At 36.5% G+C, this 13,912-nt stretch overlaps 1 non-coding gene across 1 annotated transcript; it reads left to right on the plus strand.

Annotated features, from left to right (window-relative positions):
• The first annotated feature begins 214 nt into the window (after positions 1-214).
• Positions 215-321, plus strand: LOC120187796. Its single transcript, XR_005522341.1, has one exon. It is a non-coding gene; the product is annotated as a small nucleolar RNA R71 (small nucleolar RNA).
• Positions 322-13,912: the final 13,591 nt, after the last annotated feature.

The raw sequence follows: 13,912 nt of genomic DNA on the forward strand, positions 1-13,912 counted from the left end.
TACCTCCAGGTTGTTGCATTTCTTTAATCATCTCAGTCAATGTTATCAATTGGGTTGTCATTGTGTTCAGCATATCATTGTCCATTGCTGCAGCAACGCGTCTCCCCAACATCATTCTTGTATTAGGATACTGGTAATCATTGTTATTGATTTAACCATTCGATTTTACATGTTAAGGTCATTTTAGAATACATTTATTTGTATGCAATGCTGAAAACCATGTATCGGGTATTTGAATAGTAATTTTTTAAATCGCTCTCATGCTTCATACAAGATTTAATCCTCTAATTTCTTGAAAGATGTGATTCCATTTCTTAGTTTAACATTCATTTTGAGTAGATTGAAACGAAAAAAAATGTGCCAACTCATTCCATGTTGCTATAGTACCAGGCTACAGCGACTTAAGCCATGCTATAGCTTTGTCAAGAAGCGAGTGAGTAAATAATTTCAGCTTCAGTGTATCACGGGAAATCCTTGATGTAAAAAAGAATTACACAGTTCCATGAATTATAGAGAAGTGGTAGCAGATGATGAATGTTACTATTTGTTGAAGAATCCAACCTTGAAAGCTCTATACTTAATAAAAGAATAAGAGGGTTAGAGGGAGATGTGGGTCATGTCAAGGTACTTGGGTTCGGGTTTTGATTTGCTAATTTTAAGACAAAGAATAAGTATTTAAGATAATAAAAACAACGTAGTGGAATTCTAATAAAATTAGAACAATGGGAAAACAAGGGTAATGAAATAAATTAAAGATAAAAGATGTAGTAAGGGAATTAATCTTATCTCCCTTGTAATGGGTGGAAAAGAGGTTGTTGTTTAATTTTGATGGTTGAATATTCATTGGAAATATAATAAGATAAGGATTGCAATGGAGAAGACAACATCAAATTATAACAATTGGATCATCGTAAAAAGTTATTTGAAAATTACCCCCGGTATGTTTGGTGCTTAACGCAAACCCTAGGGTTTCTGTATACTGATGGGATGATTATGGAAGAAGAATATGGTGGCTTGTGGATGATGAAGATAGATGGATATATCCTGTCGAACCCTCGTAGTCAAAATGAAAAGGAAAACATGACAATACGACTCTACCCAGCCCTCACAATCACAAGGCACAATACTATCAACTATTGCAAAAATGATCTCTCGTTGTATTGAATAATAAAAAATAAAACTTGATGATTACAATAGTGGGAGGAGCCTCCTTTATATATGTGAAAAGTATCTTTATTGTATCATGACTAAGGAATAAAATAACATTATAATAAGAACAAATAAAAACTAAGATGTATCCTAATTGTAATAGGGTGGGCGACATTGATGTGAGTCGTTAATGTAGTGTTTGATCCAGCGGTGGTGATGAGATCAGGGAGTTTGATGTAAGATGAATCCCTCTAGCTTAATGAACAGTCTGTACGAGTCTTATAGAAGATGAATGATCGGTAATACCTCATGGAGAAATAAAAGGGGTGGCTATGGAGGAAATGATAGTTACTTAAGGTTTCTTTCATTACAACCAATTACCCTTTTAAACTTATCCTATGAAAATAAAAGGAAAACAACTTAAATTACTAAAATCTATGTAAGAAAGTAATCAATGCTTCATAATTTAGCAATGGATACTTTTTACAAGGGTTTTAGTAATTTAAGGAGGTTTGAAGTTGTTTCCAGGAATGTCTTCTTGGATTGTGCATTTTGGTAATAGATTGTCTTCAACTTGTGATAATAAGATCCAAGTAGTCGTGAGAGGGGAAATGAATGGGTTTCCCTCTTTGAATTCTTTTATTTCCATGTGGCCTTGAATTCCATTACTAATGAATGCTTGAATTGATGTATGAAGTTTGTCCTTTAGAAGTTTGGCTCTATTTCTTGTAATTTGGTCAGGTGGAGGAGTTAGGCCATGTTCTTTGGAATTATAATATGTGGTGTATGTATCATCTCTCCCCTCCTTATAAGAATTTGTCCATGAATCTGAAACATCAAAAGGAGATAAATTATAAACATTAAAAGATGCACCTACGTCGTACTCACCTAAAATGGTCCATCACCACATGGATCAAGTTTAGATTTTCGTTTCTTTGGGAATCTTTCTTTCTGCATGTGCAACCAAACCCAATCACCTGGTTCAAATTTTGACATGTCCGTATCATTTATTAACTCTGTGAGCCACTACTTTGTATGTTTTCTCCATAATTTTCTTCACTTTGGAGTGAATATCCTTTACAAAGGTTGTCTTTTGGTTGCCATCCATGCTAGTAATCTGATCTAATGTAAAAGGAATAAGATCCAATGTATACAGTTGACTAAATCTATAAACTATTTCAAATGGAGATTAACATGTCGTCGAGTGGATGGATTTATTGTAAGCAAATTCAACGAAAGGTAAACATTATTCCTAGTTACGAGTGTTCTTACCTACCACGATTCTTAGTGAAGAACCAAGAATTTGATTGATTACCTCACTCTTTCTGTCAGTTTGAGGATGACAAGTAGTGGATTATAGAAGTTTTGTACCTATCTTACCCCATAGTTCTTTTTAAAAGTAGCCTATGAATTTCGTGTCTGGGTCAAAAATAATCATACGGGGAATGCCATGGATTCTTACTATCTCTTTTAAGAATAGGTCATCAGTATGTGTTATATTGTTGTTTTATGACAAGGGATGAAGTGTGCCATTTTGGAAAACCTGTGAACAACTACACAGATATTATCTCATCCTTTCTTGGTCCAATATAAGCCCAAAACTATGAAACCTTAATCCTACTCTATAATCAATCTCTAAACAACAAAGTATGTAACACCCCAATTTAGGGGCTAAATTTAAGAAATTATAAAGTGATGAATTTAATTGGTATTTTTGGAAGGAATCGGGTATTAAATTATAAGATTTCAAAGTTGGCAGACCGTTTTATGAAGTGCATAAAGTTCAGTGGCTAAACTCTTGGTTTACCCATTGTTTATATATGTTGAATTATAAATCTCTTCTCCCCGTGCGCAGATGCATATTTTCCAGTTTTCCCCTCTCCAACAACCCAACTTCCAACTCCGATCTACTCGTCGTCCGACCTCCAAACGACGAGCCGAAACCACCATCGTGTTCGTTGTCAACCGAGGAACAAAACCCCTCAAACCTTTCGTCGTGAATCATCGCCATTCGTCGTGAATTTCAGTCGGAAGTATCGTCGGTAATAACTCGGTTTTAGTTGGTTTTTCATCGATTCACGACGATCGGGTCATCCGTTTACGACACCTCCCGCACCATCGTGTTCCTTGTGCCGTTCCGAGTCCACCGGTGTTCTCTTTTTTCTCCGGCGGCGGCGGCGCGTTGGGAGGTGAACCGGTCAAACTTCCCGATTAGTTGAAATCGAGCTCTCCGCCGTTCAAAATTGTGAATCGAGCTTTGTAAGTATCTCGAAATCGCTCAAAATAATTTTTAGAAATTTTTCCGGGATTTTATCACTGTTCACGCGCCCCCACGCGCCGCCACTGCGCGTGGGGAAGGGAAAAGTGACCGGTTTGACCGGTTTTGGAACTGTTTTGACCGGTTTGACCGGTCACAACCCGACCCGACCCGTTAACCCGACCCGTTGACCCAACCCGACCCATTGACCCGACCCGTTGACCCGACCCGTTGACCGTTGACCCGTTGACCGTTGACCGGAATTGACCACTGTTGACCAAAACTTTGACCGGCTTTGATCGGGCATTAAACGACCTTTGACTTCGACCGAGTATACCTATCCTGACATTTTTCGACGTTCCAAATCCGATTCCGCTGTCCGTTTTTCAAAATTCGAACCCGAAGGCCTCGAAATTACCGGTCAAACCCGTTGACTTTGATTTTGACCGAAAATTCCAAATTTCCGAAAAGTCATATTTTATGCTTTCGACGTCTTGAATCCGAATCCGAAGTCCGTTTCTCCAAATTCGAACCCGGTAAGCCGTTTTTCACTGATTTATCATCCGATTCGATTCGTTTATCGCAATTAAGCTCCGTTTCTGATATAATTTATGTTGATATGTATCTGAGGAATTATTGGAAGTTGAATTGAAGATCAAAGGCGTTCGAATGGAATTTTTATGGTCGATCAGTATTGCACGGAAATCGAGGTAATACTTTACTACCTCTTTATGCTTTATGGAACATGTTGATATTGGTAAATGCATGAATAAGATAATGTTGGTCACTTTGGTGGAGTTAAATAAATTATACACTCGATATGAATGTGGTAGAAATTCTGTAACTGATTACGGATCGAATGATTAATATAAGAGATTGAGAAATTGTTAGATTAAATTACAAGTTTGTGATTGGTGATAAAGAAATCAGCCCTGTATCTGCAACTTATAATTTATTTCATCAAAGGTTAAATGCTAAAAGTACTTGGATGAGAAATTATGAGAATACTCCGGTAGGGTAAAAATTACGAAAATACCCTTACGTTATAAAAAGACAAGATTTGAATATGGAAGTTAGGTAAGAGGATTTTACAGACATATTGATCTGATAAAAATATTGATGTGCATAAGAAATGTTAGTTTTATTTGGAAATTATGGATAACCGGTTTTAATCCTAGGAGAGTTTGTGAAGGATACTAGAAGTTTGTTAAGAGAACCGTTTCAAGATCAGAGAGTGTTAGAAGAGTTTGTGAAGGATACTAGAAGTCTGTTAAGAGAACCGTTTCAAGATCAGAGAGTGTTTAAGAAAGCAATTAATCATAGGATCTCTAAATTATATTATTTTCGTTAAGAGCTAATATCGAAAAAAATATTGGTTAAGAAATTATGGAAATGCCCTTAAGAGGTAGAATAGTCTGAGTTAACGCTGAATGAGAAAATACTTTGAGGATTCGTACTTAACTCGATTAAGTACGGATTTGATTGTTAAGATCCTGACTTAGTTCAGGAAAATTCCTGATTTTTCGTTTGTAAAATCTGAGAAGGCACTTGACCCGAAAATATCCGAGAAATGAGTAAATACCTGAAGAAAAATTTATCGGGGGTATTCTGCTGTCAGAATTATTCGAAAGGACTGAAACAAATGATGAGATTGAATTAAATAATAAGATCGGATGGAGGAAAAAGATATAAATTGGAATTAAATAATAAGACCGGATAGAGGAAAAAGATTGAAATACCGTGGATCTGTAAAATGACCAAAATACCCATGTAATGGAAATGACCCAAGAATATCACCAAGCTCAAGAATGATTGGATATCCTCAAGCTCTGAAATGAATGGAGTAAAACTGAACACCAAAATTACCAAAATACCCTCATGACCTATACCAAGTAAATGCCTTGGATTAATTAAGGAATCCAAATAAGCATAGGTATTGGCCTATCTTTAAAAGTAATGAAACACAATTTAAGTGAGTAGATTAACCCTAAAGCTATGTCAATACCTGAATGACATAAATATTACTGGAATGCGTGTTCGTCTTCTTAAGTTTGACTCGATGATAAATTTTGGAAGTATTCAACTTAGTTCAACTCTGGATCGCATTCAATACTAAGAATTAGACGTTTGTTCGACAAATCAACCACGAAGACCAAATTGAATGGAACGGAAGTGCAGCATGTGTCTAAAAATTAGGAACACTTGAATTACTCTATAAAATCCCGAAGTTTCTGGAATGAACTTGAATGCTAAATAAATTAAGTAACCACAAGGACTGCGGATTGAATAAGTGAGTTGGATAAGTGTGGAAACTCTGATGAGTTTACGTAGTGTACCATTACAATGGGTTATGAACTACAAATCAAGCATGTCAGTATGTCATGATATTGTGGAAGCTTGGAAACGAAATAAAGACCATTGGAAGATCTATTCAGCGATGATTCTGAAGATGATCTATGGACAAGAATTTGTGGTATTAACGAGAAAATACCCTGAAAGGAAAATGAATTGGCCAGTCGACATAGATTATTAAGATTCTGAATCTTCGTTCTCAAGATTGTTCGATTATCCGATCAATTGACATAGATGTAAAGGATTCTGAATACCCTTCTGATTACGTACAACTTCTGAAAACTGTCCGAATAAGATATGATCCTGATAATTCACATTTTGAATAACTGATGATTCCGTCAGTTATTGAACTTTTCCAATAGTGATTCTAAATTCCGACATTCTATCGGTATACTGAAAATCCGTGTTTCTCTGCCTGCTAAGATTATTTAGCATCTCTGAATAATATCTGTAAACTCTGGTGTATTCCCTAATCATATAAATATTTTATCTGATTTCTGACTTGAATTCTGTTCTGATAAATGACCTGAATTCTGTTCTGATTTCTGATCTGGATTCTGTTCTGATATCTGTTCTGAATTCTGTTTTGATTTCTGATATCTTCGTTTAAAGACGGAAAAATGTTTTAATTGGGGGGTATTGTTGAAGGAAGAATTTCCGCAGGTACCTCGGCTTTGTGCTCAGGGCCTTATATGTTGTGTTGGGTTGGGTGTATGGTTCTGGGGAACCTACACATTATGTTGTGATGGGATGGGGGTATATATATATATATGTTTTAAAAAGATCTGAAAAGTTACATGGTTTTTGGGAACACACTAGAAAACCTATTCTGATCTCCTGAACTTAGTCATCCGAAATATTTCTCTGAACTGAAAGCTCATTGTCCGTTACCATATGAAATATCAGTAGGATCTCTGTTCAGCATAAAAATCTGTAAATGTTCGGAAATAATAAGGATATGTATGTTTATCTATATATGCACGTTCTTCAGCATGATCTGGTAGTTCTGTATTACTGAGCTTTTCGAAGCTCACTCTATTACTCAACATTTCAGGTTAAAAGAATTGTACCAGTGCATCTATCGACTTCAGTAAGGGAGTTCGTCCGGCGTTGTTGCAGAGTATGGTACATGTGATTAGGGGGCATGTAATTGTATTTTGATTTACATACGAGTCTGAAAATCTGTTTTATTTCTGCACACTGACAAATGATTTTATAAGTTTACATGTTATGATAAAAAGTTTTAAATTTTCCGCTATTTTTACAGTGGGTCGCTCCGGTGGCCCTAATGTGACTTCCCGGATAGGATCGGGTTACCCGCATCGATCTGGGGGGTTACATTTAGTGGTATCAGAGCTATGGTTTGAGTCAAAATTTTCAAGTTAGACCGGCCGGTCGAATGTCAAAATATGTCTGATCAATACATGCCCCTAGACTGCAATCGTACCTCTCTAAGCTGGAACTCCAGGGCTGAGTCCCTATCTGTAACGAACAAACCGAAGTTTCTATCTGTTAAGGTTATATTTGTACAAAAAGGAATTCCAGTAACATCTGTTTAATCGCTGTAAAGTACCTCACGAGCCGTGTGTGAATTATTCATCTGAGAAATTCTGACTCGACTCCGGAAATGAATTTGGGATATGTTGTTGCTATGTGAGCCTATTCACGTAAACAAGGCTGAAATGATTTCTCAAGGAAATTTTCGTTCAGATTAATTTATAGAAATGAGGGAGAGTTCTAATAGGAATGTATACTCAACTGGTTAAGGATTAGTGGAGGATCTGTATTTCTATAAGAGTTACATAAAAGATATGAAAGAACTGATGGAAGTTTATTTCTGCAATTATGTGACATGAGTGAATTTCGAGGACGAAATTCTTTTAAGGAGGGAAGAATTGTAACACCCCAATTTAGGGGCTAAATTTAAGAAATTATAAAGTGATGAATTTAATTGGTATTTTTGGAAGGAATCGGGTATTAAATTATAAGATTTCAAAGTTGGCAGACCGTTTTATGAAGTGCATAAAGTTCAGTGGCTAAACTCTTGGTTTACCCATTGTTTATATGTTGAATTATAAATCTCTTCTCCCCGTGCGCAGATGCATATTTTCCAGTTTTCCCCTCTCCAACAACCCAACTTCCAACTCCGATCTACTCGTCGTCCGACCTCCAAACGACGAGCCGAAACCACCATCGTGTTCGTTGTCAACCGAGGAACAAAACCCCTCAAACCTTTCGTCGTGAATCATCGCCATTCGTCGTGAATTTCAGTCGGAAGTATCGTCGGTAATAACTCGGTTTTAGTTGGTTTTTCATCGATTCACGACGATCGGGTCATCCGTTTACGACACCTCCCGCACCATCGTGTTCCTTGTGCCGTTCCGAGTCCACCGGTGTTCTCTTTTTTCTCCGGCGGCGGCGGCGCGTTGGGAGGTGAACCGGTCAAACTTCCCGATTAGTTGAAATCGAGCTCTCCGCCGTTCAAAATTGTGAATCGAGCTTTGTAAGTATCTCGAAATCGCTCAAAATAATTTTTAGAAATTTTTCCGGGATTTTATCACTGTTCACGCGCCCCCACGCGCCGCCACTGCGCGTGGGGAAGGGAAAAGTGACCGGTTTGACCGGTTTTGGAACTGTTTTGACCGGTTTGACCGGTCACAACCCGACCCGACCCGTTAACCCGACCCGTTGACCCAACCCGACCCGTTGACCCGACCCGTTGACCCGACCCGTTGACCGTTGACCGTTGACCGTTGACCGGAATTGACCACTGTTGACCAAAACTTTGACCGGCTTTGATCGGGCATTAAACGACCTTTGACTTCGACCGAGTATACCTATCCTGACATTTTTCGACGTTCCAAATCCGATTCCGCTGTCCGTTTTTCAAAATTCGAACCCGAAGGCCTCGAAATTACCGGTCAAACCCGTTGACTTTGATTTTGACCGAAAATTCCAAATTTCCGAAAAGTCATATTTTATGCTTTCGACGTCTTGAATCCGAATCCGAAGTCCGTTTCTCCAAATTCGAACCCGGTAAGCCGTTTTTCACTGATTTATCATCCGATTCGATTCGTTTATCGCAATTAAGCTCCGTTTCTGATATAATTTATGTTGATATGTATCTGAGGAATTATTGGAAGTTGAATTGAAGATCAAAGGCGTTCGAATGGAATTTTTATGGTCGATCAGTATTGCACGGAAATCGAGGTAATACTTTACTACCTCTTTATGCTTTATGGAACATGTTGATATTGGTAAATGCATGAATAAGATAATGTTGGTCACTTTGGTGGAGTTAAATAAATTATACACTCGATATGAATGTGGTAGAAATTCTGTAACTGATTACGGATCGAATGATTAATATAAGAGATTGAGAAATTGTTAGATTAAATTACAAGTTTGTGATTGGTGATAAAGAAATCAGCCCTGTATCTGCAACTTATAATTTATTTCATCAAAGGTTAAATGCTAAAAGTACTTGGATGAGAAATTATGAGAATACTCCGGTAGGGTAAAAATTACGAAAATACCCTTACGTTATAAAAAGACAAGATTTGAATATGGAAGTTAGGTAAGAGGATTTTACAGACATATTGATCTGATAAAATATTGATGTGCATAAGAAATGTTAGTTTTATTTGGAAATTATGGATAACCGGTTTTAATCCTAGGAGAGTTTGTGAAGGATACTAGAAGTTTGTTAAGAGAACCGTTTCAAGATCAGAGAGTGTTAGAAGAGTTTGTGAAGGATACTAGAAGTCTGTTAAGAGAACCGTTTCAAGATCAGAGAGTGTTTAAGAAAGCAATTAATCATAGGATCTCTAAATTATATTATTTTCGTTAAGAGCTAATATCGAAAAAAATATTGGTTAAGAAATTATGGAAATGCCCTTAAGAGGTAGAATAGTCTGAGTTAACGCTGAATGAGAAAATACTTTGAGGATTCGTACTTAACTCGATTAAGTACGGATTTGATTGTTAAGATCCTGACTTAGTTCAGGAAAATTCCTGATTTTTCGTTTGTAAAATCTGAGAAGGCACTTGACCCGAAAATATCCGAGAAATGAGTAAATACCTGAAGAAAAATTTATCGGGGGTATTCTGCTGTCAGAATTATTCGAAAGGACTGAAACAAATGATGAGATTGAATTAAATAATAAGATCGGATGGAGGAAAAAGATATAAATTGGAATTAAATAATAAGACCGGATAGAGGAAAAAGATTGAAATACCGTGGATCTGTAAAATGACCAAAATACCCATGTAATGGAAATGACCCAAGAATATCACCAAGCTCAAGAATGATTGGATATCCTCAAGCTCTGAAATGAATGGAGTAAAACTGAACACCAAAATTACCAAAATACCCTCATGACCTATACCAAGTAAATGCCTTGGATTAATTAAGGAATCCAAATAAGCATAGGTATTGGCCTATCTTTAAAAGTAATGAAACACAATTTAAGTGAGTAGATTAACCCTAAAGCTATGTCAATACCTGAATGACATAAATATTACTGGAATGCGTGTTCGTCTTCTTAAGTTTGACTCGATGATAAATTTTGGAAGTATTCAACTTAGTTCAACTCTGGATCGCATTCAATACTAAGAATTAGACGTTTGTTCGACAAATCAACCACGAAGACCAAATTGAATGGAACGGAAGTGCAGCATGTGTCTAAAAATTAGGAACACTTGAATTACTCTATAAAATCCCGAAGTTTCTGGAATGAACTTGAATGCTAAATAAATTAAGTAACCACAAGGACTGCGGATTGAATAAGTGAGTTGGATAAGTGTGGAAACTCTGATGAGTTTACGTAGTGTACCATTACAATGGGTTATGAACTACAAATCAAGCATGTCAGTATGTCATGATATTGTGGAAGCTTGGAAACGAAATAAAGACCATTGGAAGATCTATTCAGCGATGATTCTGAAGATGATCTATGGACAAGAATTTGTGGTATTAACGAGAAAATACCCTGAAAGGAAAATGAATTGGCCAGTCGACATAGATTATTAAGATTCTGAATCTTCGTTCTCAAGATTGTTCGATTATCCGATCAATTGACATAGATGTAAAGGATTCTGAATACCCTTCTGATTACGTACAACTTCTGAAAACTGTCCGAATAAGATATGATCCTGATAATTCACATTTTGAATAACTGATGATTCCGTCAGTTATTGAACTTTTCCAATAGTGATTCTAAATTCCGACATTCTATCGGTATACTGAAAATCCGTGTTTCTCTGCCTGCTAAGATTATTTAGCATCTCTGAATAATATCTGTAAACTCTGGTGTATTCCCTAATCATATAAATATTTTATCTGATTTCTGACTTGAATTCTGTTCTGATAAATGACCTGAATTCTGTTCTGATTTCTGATCTGGATTCTGTTCTGATATCTGTTCTGAATTCTGTTTTGATTTCTGATATCTTCGTTTAAAGACGGAAAAATGTTTTAATTGGGGGGTATTGTTGAAGGAAGAATTTCCGCAGGTACCTCGGCTTTGTGCTCAGGGCCTTATATGTTGTGTTGGGTTGGGTGTATGGTTCTGGGGAACCTACACATTATGTTGTGATGGGATGGGGGTATATATATATATATATGTTTTAAAAAGATCTGAAAAGTTACATGGTTTTTGGGAACACACTAGAAAACCTATTCTGATCTCCTGAACTTAGTCATCCGAAATATTTCTCTGAACTGAAAGCTCATTGTCCGTTACCATATGAAATATCAGTAGGATCTCTGTTCAGCATAAAAATCTGTAAATGTTCGGAAATAATAAGGATATGTATGTTTATCTATATATGCACGTTCTTCAGCATGATCTGGTAGTTCTGTATTACTGAGCTTTTCGAAGCTCACTCTATTACTCAACATTTCAGGTTAAAAGAATTGTACCAGTGCATCTATCGACTTCAGTAAGGGAGTTCGTCCGGCGTTGTTGCAGAGTATGGTACATGTGATTAGGGGGCATGTAATTGTATTTTGATTTACATACGAGTCTGAAAATCTGTTTTATTTCTGCACACTGACAAATGATTTTATAAGTTTACATGTTATGATAAAAAGTTTTAAATTTTCCGCTATTTTTACAGTGGGTCGCTCCGGTGGCCCTAATGTGACTTCCCGGATAGGATCGGGTTACCCGCATCGATCTGGGGGGTTACAAAGTATTTCCTTTACACAAACTTGACCATAGATAAATTGATCTAATGAGATGATGAAATTGGGAGACGGGTATAGAGACCGTTAGGATTTACCTTAGATTCGGCATGTTTGCAAGTAATACATGATGAACATACCTTTTCTACAGTTTTCCTCATGTGTGGCCAAAACTAGTGTTCCATGACCATGTCGAGAGTCTTGTTAATGCTAAAGTGTCCCATTAGTCCTCTTAAGTGTGATTTATGGACTAGGAACTCTCTTAAGGAACCTTGTGCGATGTATAACTTGTTCATTCAAAAAATCTATCTACAAGATAAACTTGTTAAAAACACCTTTTGAATAATGATTGTAAATCTCAAAGAAGTCTAGGTCAGAAGAAAATAGTTCTTTATTGTGTTCAAATTTCGTAATAGTAGCATGCATTTGAGTGATGAGTGTGTACCTTTGAGATAATGCATCGGCTATGATGTTATCTTCCTCTTGTTTGTGTTTAATCACACAAGGAAAAGATTATATGAATTCAACCCATTAAGCATGTTGATTGCTTAACATACCTTGACCATTTAACCACTTGAGTGATTCATGGTTTGTATGTATTGCAAACTCTTTAGGAAGTAGATACTGATGTCAAACTTCAAGAGCACGAACAAGTGCAAGGAGTTCTTTGTCATAGGTAGAGTAGTTGAGTTGTGCCTTTTAACTTCTCACTAAAGCAAGTGATAGATTGCTTTTCCTGCATAAGTATTGTGCCTATACCTATACCTAAATCATTGCATTCTAGCTCAAAAGTGTTAGAAAATCGAGAAGATGGAGAATGGGTACAGAACATAACTTACATTTTAGAAGATCGAAAGCTTTTTGTTGTTGTGGTCGCCATTTGAATTCAATTGATTTATTGATTATCTCCGTTATTAATGTGGTGATGGTTGAGAAATATTTGAACAATCACTGATAGAAACTTGCCAAACCGTGGAAAGATCTAACCTCTGTGATAGAAGATAGTATGGATCATTCTTGAATTGCCATAATAATAGCATGCATTTGAGTGGTGAGTGTGTACTCTTGTCCATGTTAGTAAATAAATGTTCTCATTGTAGAACTTCAAGTATGGAACGAACGTGCCTGACATGAGAATCAAAAGAATGTGAATATATAAGGATATCATCAAAGTGAACAACAACATACTTACCTATAAACTCTTTTAGAACCTGGTTCATTAACCGTACGAATGTACTTGGTGCATTGGTAAAGCCAAAGGGCGTGAAGAGCCATTCATATAATCCCAACTTCATTTTGAAAGTTGTTTTCCACTCATATTTTTCCTTTATTTAGATTTTGTGGTACCCTCTTTTCAATCTATCTTCGTGAAGATGCAAGATCCATGAAGTTCATCCAACATATTGTCAAGGCATGGGATAGGATGCCTGTATTTGATTGTGATTCTGTTGATCACTCTACAATCTACACATATTTGGAATGTGTCATCTTTATTTGGCACAAGGATAAATGAAATTTCACAAGGACTAAGACTTTCACGAATGTGGCTTTTTTGTAATAATACCTCTACTTGTCGTTCCAATTTTTTGGTTTCCTCCAGATTGTATTGATATGCAAGTCAATTTGGAATGGACGATCCCAAAATGAAATCAATTTGGTGTACTCTTCATCTTTTTGGTGGTAAGTCGTCTAGTGGATCACTTAAGGCATTTGTGAAATATTGGAAAAGAGCAATAAAAACACTAGGAAAATTCGTGAGGTTGGTAGAAATCGAAAATATGGTGTCTTTGAAACGGATAATGATGCAAGTCTTATGGTGGGAAAAGCTTTCTCTCCGGTCTTTTTAACTTGTATAAATGTTTTATGACATTATTTTTTCTCACTAGCGGATTCACTCACCTCTCATGGTCATTCTTTTGGCTTTTATCGATTTTCACCTCTTTTGCCTATTTTTTGAAGTTATGTGA

This window comes from Hibiscus syriacus, unplaced genomic scaffold (assembly GCF_006381635.1).
Source record: "Hibiscus syriacus cultivar Baekdansim isolate YM2019G1 unplaced genomic scaffold, ASM638163v2 tig00113725_pilon, whole genome shotgun sequence".
In the NCBI taxonomy this organism is placed as follows: domain Eukaryota; kingdom Viridiplantae; phylum Streptophyta; class Magnoliopsida; order Malvales; family Malvaceae; genus Hibiscus; species Hibiscus syriacus.